At 42.6% G+C, this 22,569-nt stretch overlaps 1 protein-coding gene across 3 annotated transcripts in view; it reads right to left on the bottom strand.

Moving 5' to 3' along the window:
• Nrip1 (nuclear receptor interacting protein 1) overlaps positions 1-22,569 on the bottom strand; it is an 84,955-nt gene that overhangs the window by 61,727 nt on the left and 659 nt on the right. Inside the window, exon 2 of one of the 3 annotated variants that reach the window (XM_005345218.3) lies at positions 2,988-3,068. The exons of 1 other annotated variant lie outside the window; for it this stretch is intronic. The gene's annotated coding sequence lies outside the window, so the exon portion shown is untranslated. The remainder of the gene's footprint in view (positions 1-2,987; positions 3,069-22,569) is intronic. One more of the 3 variants, XM_026786828.1, reaches the window with a different exon arrangement.

Genomic DNA, 22,569 nt, shown 5'->3' with positions numbered 1-22,569 from the left:
CCCCCCCGCCACCCAGCCGCACACAGTCAACCACAGAGTACGAAGGAAACCAAGAAATACAGAATAAAGAATGGTAAAAAGCCAAGAGGCAAAACATAGTTAAAGGGAAACGGAATAATTTAAGTTAGAAAAGCTAAGGCCACACATTCGTAAGCATAGGGAAAGAAAAAAAAAAAAGTACGATAAAGAAACGCTGGTGATGTGTGGAACAAGTCCCTGATTCAGGAGGATGTGCAACTGAGTCACAGTGACCGGTAAAATGCCAAGAGGCCGGCAGTATCCGCAGCATCTTCTTCTCTGCCAGTACACAGAGGACAACACACTCTGCTTCCTTGGTCACTTCTCACAGGGCTGCAGTGGTATATGGGGTAGTCTCAGATTCCATAGCAGGAAACGCAAGAACAGGTTGATGAAGAGTCTATATGAAGCACTTGGGCTTACTGTACCTTTCAGGCCCCTTAAGGCCAGCATTCTCCATACACCTCAATTAAACGTGGTTGTGATGTGGTTAGCCCACATGTCTGCACAGGTCAAAGGGAAATATGGGGGATGCCCCAATCCCCGTATATATAAAGGTTTTGCATCTGTGTATGGATGTAGTCAAATTGGAAGGAAAATATTTAGTGGGGGTGTCTATTTCCTGAGAGCATACAGATTGTCCTGACCCCTGATACAGGTTAGAGTACTGACATCAGTATTATATAATGATATATAATATTAATAATGGCATAATAACTATGATATTACCCTCTAAATCATACACAGCTATCTACATGCCACTTACAGTGTATTGGGTTCATTCTAGAAGTGATTTAAAATACACTAAGAATGAAGTGAGCTCTGTGGATAATTCATGTAAGAACCTAGAACGAAGGAGAGTTTCCCTTCCAGTGAATTCAGTTTTCTCTGACCGACTATGGTCTAAAAATAATAGCTGGAGAAGTCGAGACGGTCAAGTCCTAAATCTTAAACTACACACAGCGGAAAACCATGAAGAATTCGCCGTTGATTTCCATGAGGGGAAGCATGTTTTTGCCCCGCGTCCACTCTGCATAGGTTACCTGTGCCCTCGTCAGGAAACCACGTGGTATCAGGCCACTGTCATAGGATCACACTGTTTACTTAATAATGGCCCTTGGTACATCAAAGGAACCATGAGGCCTCCTTCAGTGAAAATGTAAAAGGTCCTTACTTAGAAGAAAAAACTCATACAGAGGTTGCTACAGTAGTGGTCTTGGGGAAAAACAAATCTACCCAGGAAATTAAGAAATTTGTGTTGGTTTTGCTGTAATACTTCAAATTGCAGACATCATAGGTACAAGAAATGCTTATTTTAGAGAGGAAGGGTACCGCACTGCTCTCTGTACAGGGGAAGCCAGTACACAGAAACCAAAATTAACACAGAGTGATCCACTGGGGGTTGGGACAAATCCACTGCAGAGAAGGGGAATTGTATTTGTTCCTTACAGTTTGGGTATAAAAGTTAAGTTTGAATAACGATCCACATTTGACATCAAAGTAACCAAGGCAAAGAGCAGCCGTGCTAGTAAGTGGCTAACAGGGTAAGGAAGGGACGTCCTGTGCTCACCAGATAAAATCTCGGTCATACGTGTCTTTCAACATGTGCCAGAGGGCTGCTTTGCACATTGCATAGAAGAAACTCGGACACACCCGTGGGCGTGACAACTGAGGCACACACTTTCATGGAGCCCCCAAGGAAGGATGGCCCCTTGACAGGATAAAGTTATGCTTCGGGGAAAGAATGTCTTATAAGTGAACAGTTTTTGTTTTTGTTTTGTTATTAAAAAAAAAAAGAGGTCTCACATACTGTATCTTCAAAGACATTGCTTAAAAACAATTTCTATTCTGAATTTTTAAGAGGGGTTTTCCATTTAATGCTTCAGTTCAATACTGAGTTTCCCTTTAATAAAGGTATCCAGTTCGAGACTCATCGTACACTCCTTTATTATCCTGAGGTAATGATAAATTTTCATAAATGAGAGCTTGAAAGTGGAACAATTCTCTTTACCTCTATACTTGAATGCTTCTATCTTTAAATGTGCAATTATAGTAGTTAATTCTTATCTTTGATTAATAAAAATAATTCCAAAATCCTTAAAACTCCAAGATGTCTAAGCATATAATTTCCCCAAGTAAAAATTCTAAGAATTTTTCAGAGCAAAATATCTCAGAACAAAGATTTCCCATATTCTGGGAAACAAAGCAATATTCACCCTATCCTCAGTATTCATACTGCTTGGGAACTGATTAAGATAATTTATTAAACTGGTATTTGCTGTTTCACATGAATGTAGACCATGAATATTCAGTTAGTGAACACATAGTTTAACAGCTCATTATTCACTGTAACCTTAACAGACACGTTATATTACCAATTATATTTATGTAGTCTTCCATGATCTATTTCTGTTCCAAGCAAGAGAGCCAGCAATGTTGTTTAAAGGAGACACACTAGACAGAAGCAGGACAAAACAGGCCGCTAAGAAGAAAACCTTTTCACTGGGGTTTAGCTATGAAGTGGTCCCCAGGAAGACTCATTTGTTAAAGGCTTCTTCCAGCTCTTGGGCTTTAGAGAGGGAAATGGATCATGAGGGATTTAACTTCATGAATGGATTAAACCTCTGATGAATTCACAACTGAATGGGTGATTAGGAGGGTGGGCCTGGCTAGAAGATGTAGTTTGCTAGGGCTGTGGCTTCCAAGGGTACACCTTTCCATTCCCAACCCCCACCCAACCCCCACCTTACACCTGCTACCTCTCCCTGAAGATGGCAGCGGTTTTGCTCCATCAGAACCTACTGCATCGCGCCTCCTAACAGCCCAAGAAATAATGGGACTGGATGGGATGGGAGTTTAACAACAGATCAAAGGTAAAGAAAATAAAAGAATAAAGTAGAATAGTCTCATGTTCCTATCGCTATATGTAATTTATTTTAGAAATGGAGCAATGAGACAAAGTGCAATACCTTTTGGATGTGTTTCTCCCAAATGTTAGAATAATGGATCCTGAGAACAGAGTTCTGCAATAGCTCGCAATCCACACACTTCTGAAAGAAAGAAGGAAAGATAACGTGTTACCCTGAGTAACGGAATGATTTCAATAATGTGTCTGAAAATGGCGTATTAGTTATGGAATAAAACACGCTATCTCAAGAAAACAGCACATAAATGTAGTATTGTGAGAGATTCTTGCGCACGCATGCTTTCCTCGAGGGTGGCTGCCGACCGCATCTACTGAAAGTACCTGTAGCATAGAATTACTTGCACAAAGACACCACCTCTCTTCACACTAACAGAACACCATCCCCGGCTCTCCAAGGTCTGAGAAGTTAATGTTGACGGTACAGAGGAGTCTGGACCATGGGAGGGTTTCTGGGAAAAAGCACAAGGGAAGGATTCGGCGTTCACTGAAGAGTTTGAAACACCTTGCTGCTCCTCTCCCGGGAGGTACGTTCACATCAGAATCAGAACCATCCCCAATTCAGAATGACAGTGCCGTGGGAACAGTTGCAGGTGTGTCCAACCTTTCGAAATCCCAACTCAACAAGGCCAAGTTCAAGAACTGCAGGACTGCGGCTCTTTCTCTCCACCCCACCCCTTTCTCTTCCTCTCTGGGTTTCAAGTAGTTAAGATTATGGTGTTGGGCCCTATTCATAGCTATCTTGGGGTGCAGGCAGCCCAAGGGCTAAAAGCTGGACACGCTTGGCTCCCAGAAGCTTTGGCCAGCAGAGACTTGGCCTCCACTACAGACCAGTCAATAGCTTTGTAAACGGTATGCTGACCAATGGGCCAGCAAACAACGCAGTCGGCCAGAGGCAGGGAAGGTACAGTAGACACACCCTGATCTCACTACAGACCTGTTCCACTGGGACTTTATACTGGTGACCTCTTCAGTGTCTGATCCATAACTCCAGGATCACAGCCGCACTACACAGAAATCCATCAACCAGAATTCAAACCTACCGAAAGGAAGCAGCTAGTCCATCTTTATTTTGCCCTGATCTCTCAGCTTACTTAGAATCGTACACAGACACCAAATTTCTTTTTTTTTGTTGTTCATTTTTTTTCCGTTTATTTATTTATCAAAGATTTCTGTCTCTTCCCCGCCACCGCCTCTCATTTCCCTCCCCCTTCCCCAGTCAAGTCCCCCTCCCTTGTCAGCCCAAAGAGCAATCAGGGTTCCCTGCCCTGTGGGAAGTCCAAGGACCGCCCACCTCCATCCAGGTCTAGTAAGGTGAGCATCCAAACTGCCTAGGACACCAAATTTCTTAATGCGATGCTTTCCCACGCTCACCAAGCCAGCTCCAACCACTACATCCCCCATCTACCCATTGACACTCACAGTCAGTTCTCTCTCAGTACAGTCTCCAGTGTCTCTCCACCCCACAATCGGTCTGCCCACGTGCTGGGACTACAATTCCTACCGTCTCAAAGTCCGGTGCCACCTGCTCTGCGAACTGGCATGTCACAAGTCCTGTAAGGACATCCACTAGCCAGTCCCGAGCCACCAGCTATTAGCAGCCAGGACGTCAGCCTGCATGTGTTACTCAAAGACACCTAGACTTAGGACTCTGAGTACAATGTCCCATGCCGTTTACAAGGAGACACAGAGTATCTCCTTTAAAAGAGTTTATTTCTAGAGAAAAATAAACGGTCAAACAAACCAAATTAAAAAAAAAAAACAACCAACCAACAACAAAAACTTAACGAAGACATCCAGCTAATTAGAGAACGGAAGAAAAATAAACCATTATGATTTTTTATTATGACACTAGCTTTTCACCAGCTAAATAAAAACAGTGTCGTATCATTTTATGTAATAAAATTTAACCTTCTTCTGACCTTCCTCATAAGGCCAGCAAACCTCTCTATCCGATAAGGATCCGTCTGAACTATGTAAGATGATAATAAGCAATACCTTAATTGCATTCATTTACATGACTTTGAAACTATTCTGGGCCGAAGTCATGACTGCAAGGTCACAGAATACAGAATGTAGAATGTATGCAATTCACCTCGGAGAGAAGATCCACTTAAAACTGCGTGGAAGCACCTTTTCCATCCCTCACTAGGAGACATCAAATGCTTAATGCAATCAACAGGTGCCGACATCTGTGCACACACACATAAAGTCACCAATTTTATGAACATAAACCAAACAGTAAGAATGTTTGAATAAGTCTATCACATACCATAGCTTTCTTAGTAAAATTCGCCTACCTATACTGAGGCAAAGAATAATTCCATATACTTCAGCGGCATTTAAAAAAACCAAAACACATAATACTTTCTACCACCCCACAAACATTCAGAAACTAAATACAATCTATAAAGGCTATAGTTTTAGGGAAAAATTGAAAACAAAGGATGTTGTGTATACTAAAATACTAACTCTGTAATATATATAAAACACCCTTCGCTTATAGTCGTTTTCCTAATTGACACATTTACAAGGCAACTCCCTCACCCAAAGCTCCGGGAAGATTATGGAAGAGCGCCCGAAGGATTATAAAAGCCAGAGGACCAGAAGTCTCCTGGGAGACCGGACCTGACAAAAAGGTCAGGGAAGCTTTACCAAAACTCCCGAAACTGAAGGATGAACCCACCAGTGAACACGCTAACAGGAAAGAGGGGACCTTTCCAGGGCCCCGCCCCTCGACAAACAACTACAGATAACTAAGAAATGCTAGAGCGGGAAAGATGGTCTTCCAGGGACGAGTCTCCGAATTGGTTATCCCATACCAAGTGGTCAGGTCTGAAATCTTATCCAAACAAGCAACAGTAAAGGAATTCGGCAGGCTGTTTTTACATATTTTTTTTTCATTTTTAAACATAAGAATGATAACAACCATAGAAAGAGGCCATGAATTGGAATGGGAGCTAGAAGCGGTTCCATGAAAGGGGCTAGGAAAATTGATGAAGCTTTATTTTTAAGATTTTCTTTCTTCCTTGAAAAAGGATCTATGAGGCAAGGACTGTAGCTCAGTGGTGAGTGCTCGCATAACGTACACAAGACCTTTCCATCCCCAGTTCAAAAAAGAAAAAAAAAAAAAAAGAAGCCAAGAGTTTCTGTTTCATTTTTAATAAGTGGAACAAGCACACGTTCCCTAACTGACTAGAGGGTGTGCTTCCCATGTCTCAAGTCCAATTACCCCATATTAATAAAAGAAGGGAAATACCATAGGGTGAAAGAGAACCACGACTCTAAAGGACAAGGCACGAGGAGGATGCTCTTCAATATCCCAGAACATATCAAAACACACTAAAACACCAGCCACACAAAAAAGTTCCTCAACCGTAATAAAATGTAATTCTAAAATAAATCAGCGGTCACAACATTTGAATTCACTTCAAGAAAGATACTATAAAGATAGGTTGTAAGCTACTTAAAAAATACATATACTAGCACCATTACTTATAAACAAAATATACATATACTAGCACCAATACATATAAGTAAAAATACATAGACTAGCACCAATACATATAAATAAAAAATACATATACAAGCACCAATACATATATATAAAAATACATGCACTAGCACCGATACATATAAATAAAAATACATACACCAGCACCGATACATATAAATAAAAAATACATACACTAGCACCGATACATATAAATAAAAATACATATACTAGCACCAATACATATAAACAAAAATAGATACACCAGCACCAGTGCAGAGCATCAAGCCCCTGGTTGGATTTTAAACAAATCATAGAAAAACCTCTCAAGATGCTTCTGTCTGTTAAGCTTGGGAAATATCCCCTATTTAATTCACTCCCCAAGCACTTTTATATGATATCACCCAAGCCAACCTTTTGCAATTTAAAAGTGACTTAGGGAGAGAAAACAATGACATTACAAAATCCGTGTGACTTCACCTTCTCTCTCTGCCTTGAAGGGCCAGACTTTAAATGTGTCATAGGCCCAGCCCACTTCATCCACCACTTCTCAACAAAGAACACGGGGTGAATGTGGACTTACTATGACATTTCTAAATATACCCCAACGTCGTGCGATCACACACTGTGATTCTTCTGTGAGCATGCAGGGGCAGGTCAGAGGTTGATGATGGTGTCTTCCTCTGTTTCTCTGCACAGTATTTTTTGAGTCTCTCCCTGACCACGACCTCACCCACCCAGCAAGTCTAACTGGTCTTGCATCCCAGGTGTCCACACTGCGGATCCCAGGCTCTAACTAAGTCCTCAAGCTTACACAGAAAGAGCTCCATTGACTGAGCCTTCTTCTCCCTGCCCCACACCTTACCCTTTAGAAAATAACAAATGAGAAGGCTTCATTTGTATCTATAAATTAATTCACTCTGGATGAACGGAGTGTTGAGATGCAGTTCAAGGTCAGAGAACTTGTAGCTTGGCCAAAGGGACTTGCGGTTTGTAGTCTTTGATCAGAAACAGTGTGACGCTGACTAGAAACGTTCTCGGTTACATTTTCTTTGCACTAACACCTTGGATGGAAATTAGCTTCTAACAGAAAGGCCATCTTGTTTCTCTGCACGCTTCCTATGTCCCATTTCAGGAAACAGTGATTTAAGCTCCTTAGCACGTCAGCTGTCAATTATGATGACATTATCCTAAGTTCTAAAACATCCACAAAAAGGTCAGGATTTTTCCATTCCTTGGATTTAGAAGACGTAGGGGCCAATTTTTATAATCACAATTTCATCACTGTTTACTGTTAAATATTGCTATAATCTTGAATTAAAATTCAAGTATATTAACAGTATCACACAGCTTTCTGGAAAAAAAAATCAAAGAAAATAAAACATAATCCGAGATCAAGGTGCTTTCCTGGTATCGGAGCGTATTTGGAAATGTAATTTAAGTTTGCGTCCCTCCCCCCCCCCCTTGCACTTTGTGAAGAAGCATTCACTGAAGTAGGCTGGGTCTACCACATAGTTGAAGAGCTGACCTTTCTCTGCAGACAGAGAAGGTGAAGGCGCCCGGCTTCTCTAGCTCCCTCTCAGAGGGCTAAAGAAACTCCACCCACGAAGCATGAGTGCATATAGTTCATACATTTTCCTCTTCCTTTTCTGTTGCTCAAGACATTTCAACAACACAAAGATCTTTTTTTCTTGAAGTCTTTCCCCCTTGAGCAGTCAGGGACTCAATCCCAGCATGCCTCTGATTCGCACAGTGGTCAGTCCAGACCACTCCCCTTCATTTGGCCCCACAATCCAGGAGACAGTATTTTTCTGCTTTCTTTACACCACTGAAGCAAACTCAGATGACTCCTGCATATCAGTTACATATCCATAGCTAAGTCAGAGCTACCATGTGACACCAGCTGTTGTAATGTCACCTAGAAGAAGGCCTAGCTTATTAGGAATGAACCATAGAACTATCTAGTCTTGAATCTGGTTACTCCCTCTAGCCCTGCATAGCTTGGCCATGGAAATTCCAATCAAGCCCAAAGTGCAGGCTCCTCCCTAGCTCCTCATGGGGTCTCTTGGCAACACCGTGCCCTGGCCTGAAGTGCACTGGGAAACTTTCGTACAATAATTTCATTTTCCTGAGCCTCTGCATGCTCAGTGACCATACATTCCTGATGCAGACTCGTGTGTGCACACGAGGTGCCCGCTTGTATGGACGCCTTTCACATTTTCCCCTTCCTTTCCACCTGGCAAAATGCATATATATATAATGATGGGGTAAACCATCTACGCGCTTGAAAAGGAGGTGCCTAAATAAAGGTGCCTATCAAGCCTATAAGCAAAAGGAGATCGTGGACTGTCGGTGTTCCTCAGGTAACACAAGAGAAGGCTGACAGAGACGGCAGAGGAGAGCTCAAAGGCGCTCCAGACAATGAGAAGTACCTGCTACAGACTATGTTAAAGCACAGCTTCCTCTAGGAAATATTTCCCCTTTGTACCTCACCTGTTCACCCGCCCATTTCGCAGGCAACTCCATAAACAGCAGTTATCCCCATTATAAAACAGTTGACGGTTAAAACAATGAGCCAACCAAGAAAGTACAATATTCCATAACTGACATTTACAGCACCGGCCTTGGACTTCTAATCTTTACCAGACGGGCACACAAATCAATCCATCGGCTCATAAAGGTGTGCTTTTTTAACCTCTAAAGCAGATGGGATTGGCCAGAAGTGTCTGGCATGTCAAACTGCTAATCACCGCTGCCCTTTGCACAAAATAACCCACTTAAGTTGAGGCATGGTTGCACTGTAACCGACATTAGTCTGTGGGAAACCCATTTAACTGTCACACACCCCTGCCACGCCGGCTCTCCCTTAATTAAGCCTAATGCCTTATGCTTTGACCTTTTGTTCTAGCCTATTAACCCTATCCAGTACAAGTTCAATTATGTTAAACTAAAAACTTTGCTGTAACATATTAAATGCCAAGCTCCAAAAATCACAAGGGGCATCAGCCTAGCTTTAGGTCCTATGCACCTTGATATTCAATGCATTAAAAAAAAGGGGGGGGGGAAGAAATAAAGAATCCGACTGGCTTCCGAAGTCATGCTGATTTTACAGAGTGGAGAAGAACCACATTACCATTCTCGCCCAAGCTCCTTATTTTATAAAAGGAACAAGGCAGAAAACATTAAATGACTCACCCATTTCATAGCCTTGCCATGGCTATCAAACACCATGGTGTCTATGATGAACAGCTAAGCTACCCTGCACACCGTTAAGAATACTATTTTATTTCTCAGGATCCTTTAGGATACATTAAAAAAGAAAAAAATCCTGAAACAAAATAAAGCGCGACTTCAGTATAGTTTAGAAGTGATTTTTTTCCTTTCTCCTCCAAGACACCAACACTTCCTCTTCTAGGTTCACTTCCTTTTCCTCTTCAGCAATCCTAGCGGCTCTGGTCACCAAGGACTGTCAAGGACTGCAACGCCCCCAAGGCGATACGTGCAAAGGTAATTATTCTCTGATGCTTCATTGACAAGCTCAACTGAGCCAATAATTTGAGCTACAGCATGCAACATCACAAGACAAAGTTATCGCCCATATATATATTTCTGACTAGATCTTTTCGACGCAGACATAAATATGGGTTTCTGTTCAGCGACAAGAATTACAAAAACCAGAAACAAAAATTTTTTTAAACTTCACGTTAAAATAAAATCGAGCCCAGTCCAAATTGGCAAGCTAGATTTATCACCCAGTAATCTACGTTACTAATTCTCATTCAATATACTTCACACCACGACAAAAAACGCGGTATGGCTTTCGCCGGAACATAACAATGACAACATTAAAGACATGTAATTTAAAATGTCTATAACTGGGAAGATGACTCTGTGGTGAAGATGGACTACTGCTCCTGCAGAGGATCCAAGTTCTGCTCCTAGCACCCCATCATATGCTCACAAGCCAGGGCAATTCCTTCTCCAGGGGATTTGATGCCCTCTGACCTCCACCTTCATGCATGGTACGTATAAACTCACACAGACACACATGTATAGACATAAATAAAAATAAACATGTTACCTTTATCCTTTCAAAGGGCTAACACCAAGATATTACCATTTTGTTCATGGCCGAAAGGACCAAGTTTTAAACTCATTTCTATATTAAGTAACATTCTTAACTACTTTAAGTTGAACTTCACAGGTTGAAGGTTTCCTACCATGCAATGGAACATGTAAGTTTGCAAAAGCAGTATTATTCAGACTTGTGCAAAACAACTAACCATTCTAATATTAAGGGTGGGAGTTGTACAAAAAGTAAAAACAAAGTCAGCGAATGTATTCACGCTAGTAGAACAAGTCCCTCAAAGAAAGAATTCCTGGGCATCATTGGGTGGAATATACAAGACCGAATAAAATGGGAAACTTGTGCATGAACAGCTGGTCAAACTCAGGAAACACCTGACTTCACTGCCAGGTGTCGGTGACGTTGTGCTCACTAAAAACTTTGTCTTGGGCTGGTGAGGTGGCTTCGCAGGTAAAATCAAGTGGTACCAAGCCGGAAGCCCTGAGTTGAATCCCTAGAGCTCAGGAAGTGGAAGAAAACCAAGTGTGCCCTGTTGTGTTGGCAACCCCACAAACACACGCAAAAATCAGTGTGATAATAACAGTGTTTTAATCATCTGTACATACCTAGATAATGTTCATGTTTCACCTTGCATTTAAAACTAAACCTCTCAGCAGCGAGACATTGCTGAACTCCATTTCCACATACTTCTGTTTTCTGCCTCCCATCACAATGATTATCAGTCAACACCATGCCACTATAACAGGATTCGTGGCCAGAGAAGAGCAGACCTTTTCTTATGCCCCACAAAGGCAAGTGTCACGTTACTGTCATCCTACAACATTACCAGGCTTTGGGTCACCAATCATCCTGGATATGTTAACTTCGTAGGGGTATTAAAACCCAAAACTATCCAAGTGCAGTGGCCCATGCTTTTAATCCCTGTACTCAGCAGACAGAGGCAGACAGATCTCTGAGTTCAAGGACAGCCTGGTGAACACCAGTAGTTCCAGGACATCCAGGGCTACACAAGAAAACTCTACCTCAAAACAGGGGAGGGGGGATGAACTCTAGGGAAGTACTGTCCCAGTGACCACATTCCTACCCTCAAAACTAAGTCTATACAAAAATTTGTTATTTTTGTTTTGTTTCAGACAAGTACACATTCACACACTCTCCTTCTCCTCCTCCTCTCTACCCTTCCATAACCTTGGGGAACACTCTCTGTAGACCACACTAGCCTAGAACTCACAGAAGTCTGCCCGCCTCCACCTCCCTCGGATCACCACATCTGGCTAGGCATAAACCTGTAAGATGTGTTTTAAGGATGTGTCCATCTTCCTAAGCAGTCGAATCCATATGATCACACATGCCCAGGTAGTCCATCCTTTTGGCTACCAGAAGCTAAGGAAAACTACTTAAAGAGCTCAGAAATACTGTTTCACTTCTTTAAAAATAAATAAGGAAGAAAGAAATTAAATGTTGTCTACAGATTTTGCTAAACATATCTTCTAATCTAATTTGTATAATTTGAAGACAGTATTTATTATAAAACACATTCTCATTTCAAGTGTCAATTAATTATAATGTCACCAACAGTAATGTTCACTTTTCTCTCTCATAATTAATAGAACTGAAAAGAAGATATATTTTAAGCATACACTATTATTCCTTTTAGAAGTGCTAGTTTAAATAGACCAAAGAAATGCAGAACACAATGATTCGAAACTTCCACATAACAACTAGCAGCAGTCATGAACAAAAGATTGAGATTGGCCCAGTTCTAGTCAACAATATTCATGGACTGGACAGTCTCCTCTGAGGCAAGCCCTGGGGCGCGAACTCTCAACAATGAGCAAGCTCTTCTGCATGGAGCTCACAGTCCACTGAGAAAACACACCAGACAAATGGGGCTATTGGGGTCAGTGAATATAACCACGAGGGAGGGAAAGATCATGCTTGCAGGGGTACAGGTAGCTCCTGAACTCTCTTGTCCACTGTCACCATAAACAAGACTGTTCCAATCTGCCTTCCAGGGTGAGGCACTCGGTCAGCTTGCGGCCTGTTACAGGGGGGCTACAGTTAGCCATGCTCTCTTCCTCACTTTTAGGGGTGCAGAGTAAGGTATCCTTGGCTCAAAGCACATAAAACCACAGGTGCTGTGCTCTCGATTGCATAAAAAGACCCCCAGCAGCTCCTTTGATAGTTTTAGAGCATTGGTCATCATAAGATGAGTTGGTGGGGAGTACCCTGGTCACACCAGTCAACTACAGGTGCCTGGTTCTGCTAAGTCTGCATATAGAAAGCTCCCCTGTTGCTTTTCTTATTTCACATTTTTTAGGTTATGATTACATCATTTCTTCCTTCCCTTTCCTCAACCCAACTCCTTCCACGTACCCTGCCTTGCCCTCTTTCAAACTTCATAGTCTCTTTTTCTTTAATGGTTGTTATTGGTGGTGGTGATGGCGTGCGCGTGCGTGTGCGCGCACGTGTGTGTGTGTGTGTGTGTGTGCGTGTGTGTGTGTGTGTGTGTGTGTGTGTGTGTGTGTTCTTAAATGCATACATACAACCTGCTCAGTCCATATAATGGTACCTGAATGCACATCTTCAGAGATGACTATTTGGTATAGGTTAGTCAATGGGTGTGCTCTTCCCTGGGGAAGACCAGCTCTTCAACTCTCAGCACTCCTTGGCTGTCTAGGGGAACCTGAAACCACCCCTTTACTAAACCAGCGTAATCCCTAACTAGATCCTAAATCCATGTACCCACAGATAAGCGTAGTGCCTCCCTCTCATCAAGGGAACTTCTCTTTGTAGCAAAGACAAGCACACAAAATCACAACAGATCAAAATGCAGAGTCCTTATATCAGAGGCTTGGGGAACATTCTGGAAGATGGGGTAGAAAGACTGTATGAGCCAGAGGAGGGAGTTTGCCTTGAGATTATGTCTTCTAGAAAGGTCAGAGAAACTGCCCCTGAACTCTCACCAACAGGACTTCCTAAGGAAGACTTGAAAAAGGATGATACCCGTAGACACACTAATGTAGAAGGAAGAAAGCCCAGGAAACCTCAGCAATGTGGCTGTTGAAGCAGAACTGAAAAGCGTATGAAGACTCAAAACAAAGCATTTGCATGAACACACACATACCTGTACTACAAAATGGCTGAGAAGTTATATTCAAGTCATAGAGTGAATCCTAAGGTTACTCTGAGGACCACAAGGAAATGGAGTGCCAAGACCACAGAGAGGTAGTTGTGCATGCTCACCTCTCAAGACACAACACCGAGTAAGGATTACTCATCTTACCTTGGCCTTAACGTGTCCTTTACTGCTGTCTCTCTCTCTCTCTCTCTCTCTCTCTCTCTCTCTCTCTCTCTCCACTCCCCTCTCTTTCCATCCTGAACTTCATCAAGAAAACAAAAACAGAAACAGAAGAGTTGGAAGAAAATCATGACATGACTTCACATCCTAGATCTATCCAACCTCCAGCCAGGTAACTTTTATAGTTAACTTTAATTTTTACAGGCTCAGTTTCCTCCCCTAGGGAATTTTGAAGTTAACAATGACACAACGTACTGAGTGATTTAGTAATCGTTTGCCCAAATGTACGGCTCCCTGGAGTGGGTAGATGAGAAATTCCAAAATTAAAGGGAAACAATTCTAAACAGCAAGGACTAGGAGAGAAGGAAGTCATGAGCAAGTCCCAAGTGTACTTACACTAAGGAGGAAGCAGGATGAAAGACCCCCCTAGATCGAGTGCTTAATTTCACACCATCTATGACTTTCTCTCAGGCCCTCTTGCACCCCGAAAATACACCACGATATTATTTCAATTTGTGGAGATTCAAAATTCAGCAGAGAAACCACGACACTGATTCACACGGGGGCGGGGGGAGCCTCCTCTGCAGCCGAGCTATTCTCTACCATGGGTTCTGCCTCAGTGATACAAAGCATGGAGACACTAAGAAAGTACCAGATGGTCAATTCAAAACTCTCGGTCCACCCTTATGCTTGCTAGCACATAGATTCGGTCTCTTTCATTGAACTCAGTATAGTCATGGAAGGGTTCGACAAAATATACCAGTACATAATCTGAACCAGAAGATCTCCTCCCCAGACTGTTCACTTTGAGAGTTCGTCTCCTACTTAGCCAGAATAAAATATCTAGTCTCTTAATAAAAGAAGCAAAACATTCTTTTGCAGCTTTTATGGGAATCCTTTGTTGCCCAACATTTCCTTGGCAATCCAACATTCAAAGCACACCAGAAAATATTATGTATATTCACTTTATAGCTCACTCTATGTCTCCAACACAGTTTCAGCTTGTACCTTTCAGTGTACAGGGAACCACTCAGCCAGAGTGGTTTGGGGTTCCAAATTCCATAAATTTTAAATGAATCTAGTAAAAAAAAAAAAAAAAGGTGGAGAGGTTTATAACTCCGTTTCTCATTGCCTCAACAATAAAAGCGCACGACCGGTGTGTACTTAAAACTGCACTCTATGCCACCAGCCTCCTAAGTCAAAGTGCTCCCTCCTCACTAAGGACTACTCCCCCAATGAAGCCAATTGTCCCTTATCTCTGGCCTTCCAATAAACTCAGAAATGCATTATCTGTTTCCTGTTGGGAGCTCAGACGGTGCTTTATTAACATATCATAGCCTTTAACAAACCGTTGTGGGTGAAGAAAAGGTACTAAAAAGAAAATCGCATTAAGGACAGTCAAGGGTTGCGATTTTTCAACTAGGAAGGCTAAACAGCAGCTCCCTGAAGTGGACAAACACACTTGGGCCTGGGAGCACCAGGATTAAGAGAATGACAAGCTATTTTAATGAATTATGTCAAGAAACACATCGGCGTCCACCGCTTTGAAGAACACTGCAATACTTCGGGGAGCTAGCGCTGGAGGGAGAGGAGCCAGCTGCCCTTGGGGACTGAGTTTGGGGAAAGTGGCCAGCTGCCCTCGGGACTAGTTTTCCTCTGGTTAAGGGTATCAGAGGGGCCTTTCCAGAGAAACGGGACTGTGAGCATCAAGCTGGGAGATTTGTCCTTGGAACCTAGGTTTGTGGCTATCAGGTAGGAGAGCAATGGTTCTTAATGGCTTCCTGAAAGTCAGCTGGTAGCTATTTTCCCTTTCCAAAGACGGCATATTCTCGTGGAAAATGAAATTAGCTGTGTGACCTCAGGCAAGTGACTCTGGCAGCTCACAAACTGGGTTTCTGTAGCTATAAACTAGAGGAAAATAATCTCTATGAGTCTCGGGGGTATTTGTAAGGATTAAAAGTGAAAAATGCATGTAAACTGGCCAGAACCGTGCCCGCTACAAAGCAGTAGCCTCCTGAGGATGAGTTCACTTCCTTTCCCTGCTCCTGCCTCTCCTCTTGAGGGCAGGAAGGGGGTCAAACAGCAAAAGGCAGGTAGCCACACAAGTTCTGCGCATGCTAAGTTTTCACTCAGTCATCCCTGCTCCTTCTAAAACCACCAGTTTGAAATCCTGAGCAATATGTATTGACATGCAGCCGCAGAATCTCAGAACAGAAAATCACATCTGACCTCTCATGCCACGGATGTTGTTGCCCAGGGAGACAAAAGGACTTCCCTTTTAGCAGAATCCAATACTGACTTAGTAGATTACGCTAGAAAAAAAAATGTAGAATGAAAAAGTACCATTTTTAATGCATTTTTTGCAAAAATCAAAAATCAAACCGGATCCTGCATGACCCTTTGTGTAAATGGTCATTTTGGTGAAATACTGCAAGGGTAATTAACTAATTTGGAGTTTTCTCATGTTTCTCAAGACTTTTCCTTCTTTTCCCGGCATATAAATCAACCTCTCTGTTACTAGATTACGGAAAACTCAAAATTCAGCAATCAAAAACTTAAACTATGGTTTTCCCCACCCAGTTATTGTACACTCCTTAAAGGTCCCATCTCTTAGGTTGCAGGTGTCCTTCGGTGGGAGAGCACATACATGCCTAACGTGCACAAGGCTCTGGGTTTAATCCTCAACAAGAACACAGAGACACACACACAAACACAGAGGAGAGGGCCGGAGGGAAGAAAGTGTGAAGACAGAACCATCTTTCTCTATTTCTAGAGAAGTTCCATTGTGTGCAGCACTTCCAAATCTTAATATCTGATTCCAACAGTACAGTCCAGGTTCTTACCCACCTTATTAACAGCCCACATTAAAAACTATATTATAATATTATTCTCACTTTAAGCTTGTATCTAAGCATAAATCCACACCTCACCCTTGCAATGCTAAATTAGCATCTGACATTTTTAATGCAATGCTATTTAATATGTTCACATGTTATGTCTAGATAAATTCAATAATTAAATGCTCATAACCACAGCAGCCAGCTTAACCACCATATGCAATCATGAGTTTCCTCCCAACTCTTCTACAGCTAATCACCACCATGCTACCTTGTACCTTCACAGAGCTGGTAAAGACCATGAAGGAAAATATTCAAAGTAAACTACTAACAATACAAGCTCCAAACACCTTAGCTCCCGAGTTGCCCACACTCCTTTGCAGCCGATGGAAATTGCAGGCTTCCAAAGGAGTAACCCTGTCTATCATTAAACGGGCTTTCTTAATTAGAAGTCCAAAAGTGAGAGATTCCCTTCCACCGAAGCTCTCAGTAAACAGCAGCATCAGGCTTCTAGTCCCGGGTGGGAAACTCAGGCTGAGAACTTAAGGACCTAGCAGGCTCCTAAATTTAATATTTCTTGAAACGCTGGACTAGCCACACAAAATTTAAGGCAAATAAAGGATATTTTTCCTTTCATCCTTAAACGTCTTTTTGAAAAAAAAAATTTTAAAAACCCACAAATCTAAAAAAATAAACCACCACAACAAAAAGTGGGTTTTAAGTTCGAGTTTTTCATTCCTAGTGTGGGAAGTGAGAAATCTGAGGGAAAGTGAACAAGGATACTTTGAAATTTCAAATGCAGCTATTGACTCTGATCAATGCTAATTCACTTTCCATATTTCTACACAAAACCCTTGGTTGAGCCCTGTCCCATTAACTGAAGGCCCAAGAAGAGGAAAGGGAGAGAGTAAGATGGGGGACCAGGCTGGATGGGGATGTCCCAATTACCTTCCCAGCCTTTGTTTCAATGTATGCTGCCACCCTGCTAGGCATTACCTCAACCAAAAAAATCAAACCAGGTGAATCATAACTTCTAATTATCCATCTGATTAGCTTCAAGAACAATCTGTCTTAAAAGCTGACATAATATTAAAAGTATCTTCAGCCTACTAATGTAGATAATATGCTCTCCTTCAGGACAGAAGTAGCCTTTTTTCTTGCTCTCTGGGTTGCCAGCCTTCAGATTTGTGGCTCTCTATGGCTCCCCTAGAGTTCTAGGCTAATATCCCTAGCCCGATTCAAACTCCTAATATACAATTGTAAAATGGATCACAGTTCTAAAAATCCACTTCTATTCTTCGTTATATGAACCTATAGAAAAATTGTCTTGTTTAAGGCATAGTGATAATCAATAATACCACAAGTTTTATAATGTTTTATCTGACACGACTGCAACAAAGTGTGGGGACTAATTAGAATGTCAGGGTCCATGAAACAGGATACATAGTAACAGCTACAAAAAAATGGCAGGACCTTCTAGGAGTTTACATACCAGTTTTCCCGATGAAAAAACGCATCTTACATACCCAAAGCAACACATGAGTTTTGTCCAAAACAAACTCCAATCCAAGTTTGAGAATTTCTATACATCTAGTGTATATACAAATTGAATATTGAATATCAATGATGAAGAAGGAAAAGAAAAATGATGGGCATCTAAGCACACTGTTTGTAGGGGAACCCTGATGAGACTTTTGGTCTCTTTGCTGTCCATTCCTCTTGAATAATGAGACAGTCTACTTAAACTTAGCCAGTTACACCAAGCCATCGCCACCACGGAGTCTGTTCAGAGATGTCCATCCCCCAAACCTCAGGACTCAGTTTCCCAAGTCTATAGCAATCATATATATATATATATATATATATACCCAAATCTTAAAATGAAGAAATGAAAGAAAAGGGCATAATATTCACTTTCTCCGGAGTAAACCCTACCTCCTGGTTCTATTCCAGTACCCAATTTTGACCTTCCATTTCAGATACACTTTAGGGAACATTTCAAAACTCTCTGTGAATCTGCACAAATGGAGAACTTGCCATTTCACTCCCTCAAACAATCACTGTTTATATAATATTGCTGGCCTCATAAAAGGGAATCCATTACCATCAGCAATTCACTGGCCCCGGTCAGCATCAGATACAAACACGGATGGGAAACAAGATCTCCCTCCTCCATTTACTTTTTCGTTCATTCCAACTTTTGCACAGATCCCAGTTGTGGGCCATGGGCCTGCTTCATCCTCTGACATGCCTGGTGGCTACCTTCCTCAGGTCCATCCTGGAGTTAGGTTTCTGCCTGTTGTTATGTAAATACTAGTAAATGCACGTGCTCATCCCCTGGTTTCTGAAAGGCTACAATTTCAGGAGCTCAATCCCAAACTGTTTAATTCAGACCCAACTCTGTCCATCCAGGAAGTTACCCTTCCACGCTCTGCTGAAAAGAGCTCAGCTCTTCAGCAGAAGTCAAGGTTTTTTAAAAGAAAGTATGCCTCCATTGGGAAGACAGGGGCACACAGGGTTTTGCTAAGAGCAGCAAACACTTTTGCCTCAGTCACCATCCCTGTAAGAATAAGTCATTATGAGAAAGTACACAACCCATTCAGACTGTAGCAGTCCCCTGAAAGGGAAGGAGGAACAACCAGAGTAACCGGCAGCCTGCCACACAAGGGGAAGAAAGCTCAGCAAATTAAAGCCGTTTTCATGGAGGAGAGGAAAATGGCTAGAGATGTGTGATTTGTTTATCCCGGAGAGGAAGGGGGGGGGGAAGGAGGGAGAGAGAGTAGGGGCAGAGAAAGAAACTGACCCAGGCTTTAAAAACTGTTACGCAATCTAAATTTGAAAACATAAAAGGGACTCATGGTTTAAAACGAATGCCTTTTACTGATTCAAATTTAAATGTCTTAAATGTATTTTCAGTTGAATGATCTTGTAACTTCATACATCAAAGTGTTATTACTTTTCTGGAAGATGTAAGTTGCTGACAATCCTTAGGCTTGCAAATTAAAAACAAATAAGCTAACACCTTTAACCTCATAGATCCTAAGCCACTCTGATTTAAAATGACCTCCAGGCCATGATCTTCTAGTCGTGGTTTGAGAGGAAATCTGCACAATTTGCAGTAACTTCCTTTTCTCTCAACTATCCAGGGAGCCAAGGGTGGCCTGCCTATCCCGATCTCCCTATGTGTTCCATTAGAGTGACAAGCCAAGGATGGCGTGCCTATCCTGATCTCCCTATGTGTTCCACTAGATTGACATATTTTGCCTCATCTGTCACCCTTCTACGAAAGAAACTCGGCTTTCAGATAGGAGTTAATTCATTTTTAGTTGTCCTCAATGTTCTAAAATAGTGATGTTTGACAGAATTAATACAGTGCTCCAGTTCTCCCTGTTCAACTGATATTTAATTAAAGATCTTGGAGGCCATCTTTCAGGCTACACGTTTCAAGGAGGAACATTACTTCCTCCTTGGACAATGTGCTAAACCACATGGCAGAGGCTGCCTCCCAAAGGTCCCCTGTTCAACAGACTGCTTTGCTGCCTGTAAACCACCAGCAGGACAGACTATCACTCTGTCTCACGGTGACTGTATGCTCACAGATCGGAACCCAAATTCAACCACTGCCTACTTCTCCCTGACCTTTTTCACTGTCTAGAACGTTTGCAGCGGCAATACTCTTCGTCTGTACCCTTACCATTGCTTTCGTTTCCCTTGAACCTCAAAAGGCACTGAGAACACTTATTTCGCAACGTTTCTTGAATCTCTGAAAACACAAAAAAATCTAAGTCCGAGCCACCTGACAAGCAGCACAAGCTTAAAAAGCCTCTGTCCTAAACTTCTAAATTAATATCTTTGGAGCACAGCCCCCTTGAGTTGATATGTCATAATTTTCTATTCTGGAGGTGGCGTGGATAATTTAAATTGGCACTCGCTGTCTACTACTTAAATAATTGTTCTCCTGGATGGCCTTTGGAAAGCCTGAAGTTCTCAATCATGTTTGGACTAAACAGCACCCATAAGGGACATGTCGATGTAAGCAAACTCCAGGAGCCATAAACTAACAAACAGACTCTAGGTGGTGGTATAGGTTATTTTTTATCACAATGTTTTGCTCTTAAAACTGGAAAACTCAGAGGATCCCTAGCCTCATCCACCAACACTTCCCCATGGCTAACTCACACTATTTCCAGATATCTCAGTAAGAAAAATTCAAGTTCAACAAAGTTTGGAAACACAGACGAGTGGTTCGCAGTCTTCTCCTGGACTTTAAGCCTGACTTTCAACTATCCCAAAGGCACGGAACTCCCTGGCATAAAAGCAGCAACCAAACTGTCCTCCTTATTTACTTCTTGAATATGTCTTCCCCTTGCTCCCCCTGTACTTCAAAGGCTAAGTTTGGAAAGAACTCACCCCACCACAGTATAAAACAGGCTGGAGTTAAGTATCCAGTCCTAGAGGACACAGGTAATGCCTGCTGCACTAACTGGTCATCTTTCTTTGTCTATAGGAACTCAGTCCAAGCAGAGAAAGTTCCCATTGGTGTTGAAGCCAGGCTCCCTGAATCAATTAAACCCTATGGACATTTGCAAGTTGCTAGGCAAAACCAGGGCAACTAACTTGGATGTGGGAGAGCATTTCAACACACTCCAGGCAGCAGCCACGTTTAGGGGCCACGCACATGAAGCACCGTTTGTTTAAAAAGTTGACTTACTTCACTGTCTCTTAGACAAAGGTGGCAAACTGATGATTAAACTCTGAATAATAGCATTGGGAAGATGCCGCCCACTTGCTAAGACCCATGATTCACTAATAACCAGGTTCACTGTAATTCATAACTTTACAGAATGAATTACTGAAGCCCCTTGCTTTACAAAATCCAAGAAATACAAAGACTACATATCATTTACGCATATATAGGTGTATACAGACGCAGACAGACAGACATAGCAACCTTGTTTTACTTTTAGACAGTGTCTCTCTTCCTCTAAAAACACGGTTTTCCCTGTGTCACACTCATTTAGCACACAAACTCCAACCTCGTGCCACAAAAATGAGCTAAAAGTTATTGCACCTCAGAACGTCGGGACTTTCCCTAACTAAACTGACCCATTAATTAAAAATACATATATATCTCAACATAAAATTACCTAACATTCTGTTCTTCGTTTACGACCGCCAAGATCCAATTAAATTACTGACATGATGGAAGGTAGAAACTCCTGGAATGCCTCAGAGATCAACATGTGTCAGACTCACAGCCTGTCCGCCTTTTAAACACCGTGGTTTCCTTTGTTCCTTCAGTCTGAACATCAACTCCTGATTAAAATTTGGAAACTACTTTGGGAAGGATGGGAGGGTCTGGGGAGTGTTTCCACGGAAGAGGGTTTCCTCAAACAACAATAGTAGTAAGGACGAGAGTGGCACGAGAGAAGAGCGTCTCCCAGGACTTCACCAGACTCACGCTAAATGCGAACCCAGCTCTCGGATGCTGGGGGAAAAACCAGGTTGAGGCCTCGGGTGCAAGGGGCCTCGCCCTGCCTCGGCAGGCGGGGACCTGGTGCCCAGCAGGCCGGGCCTGGGGCTCAGCACTGTCCCTGTTCCGAGTCACTTTTCCCAGCCGGAATCGGCGAGCGCCGCGCTGGGAGGCACCGACAAGAGGCGGGGAGCAGCGCGGGAGCCACCGCGGGCACCGCTGGGCGGCAGGACCGAGCGGCGCAGCAGCCAGCGCCCGGGGCTCCGGGCCAACAGGGGCAGCCGAGCGGGCTCGACCCGGGCCCCGCGACCCGGCCACCCGCGTGGGTCCCTGCACGTGCTCATCCCCTGGTTTCTGAAAGGCTACAATTTCAGGAGCTCAATCCCAAACTGTTTAATTCAGACCCAACTCTGTCCATCCAGGAAGTTACCCTTCCA

The sequence above is a fragment of the Microtus ochrogaster genome, chromosome 2 (genome assembly GCF_000317375.1).
Source record: "Microtus ochrogaster isolate Prairie Vole_2 chromosome 2, MicOch1.0, whole genome shotgun sequence".
Taxonomy (NCBI): domain Eukaryota; kingdom Metazoa; phylum Chordata; class Mammalia; order Rodentia; family Cricetidae; genus Microtus; species Microtus ochrogaster.
The sequence above is the reverse complement of the archived record's forward strand: the minus strand, read 5'-3'. Positions and strand labels throughout refer to the sequence as shown.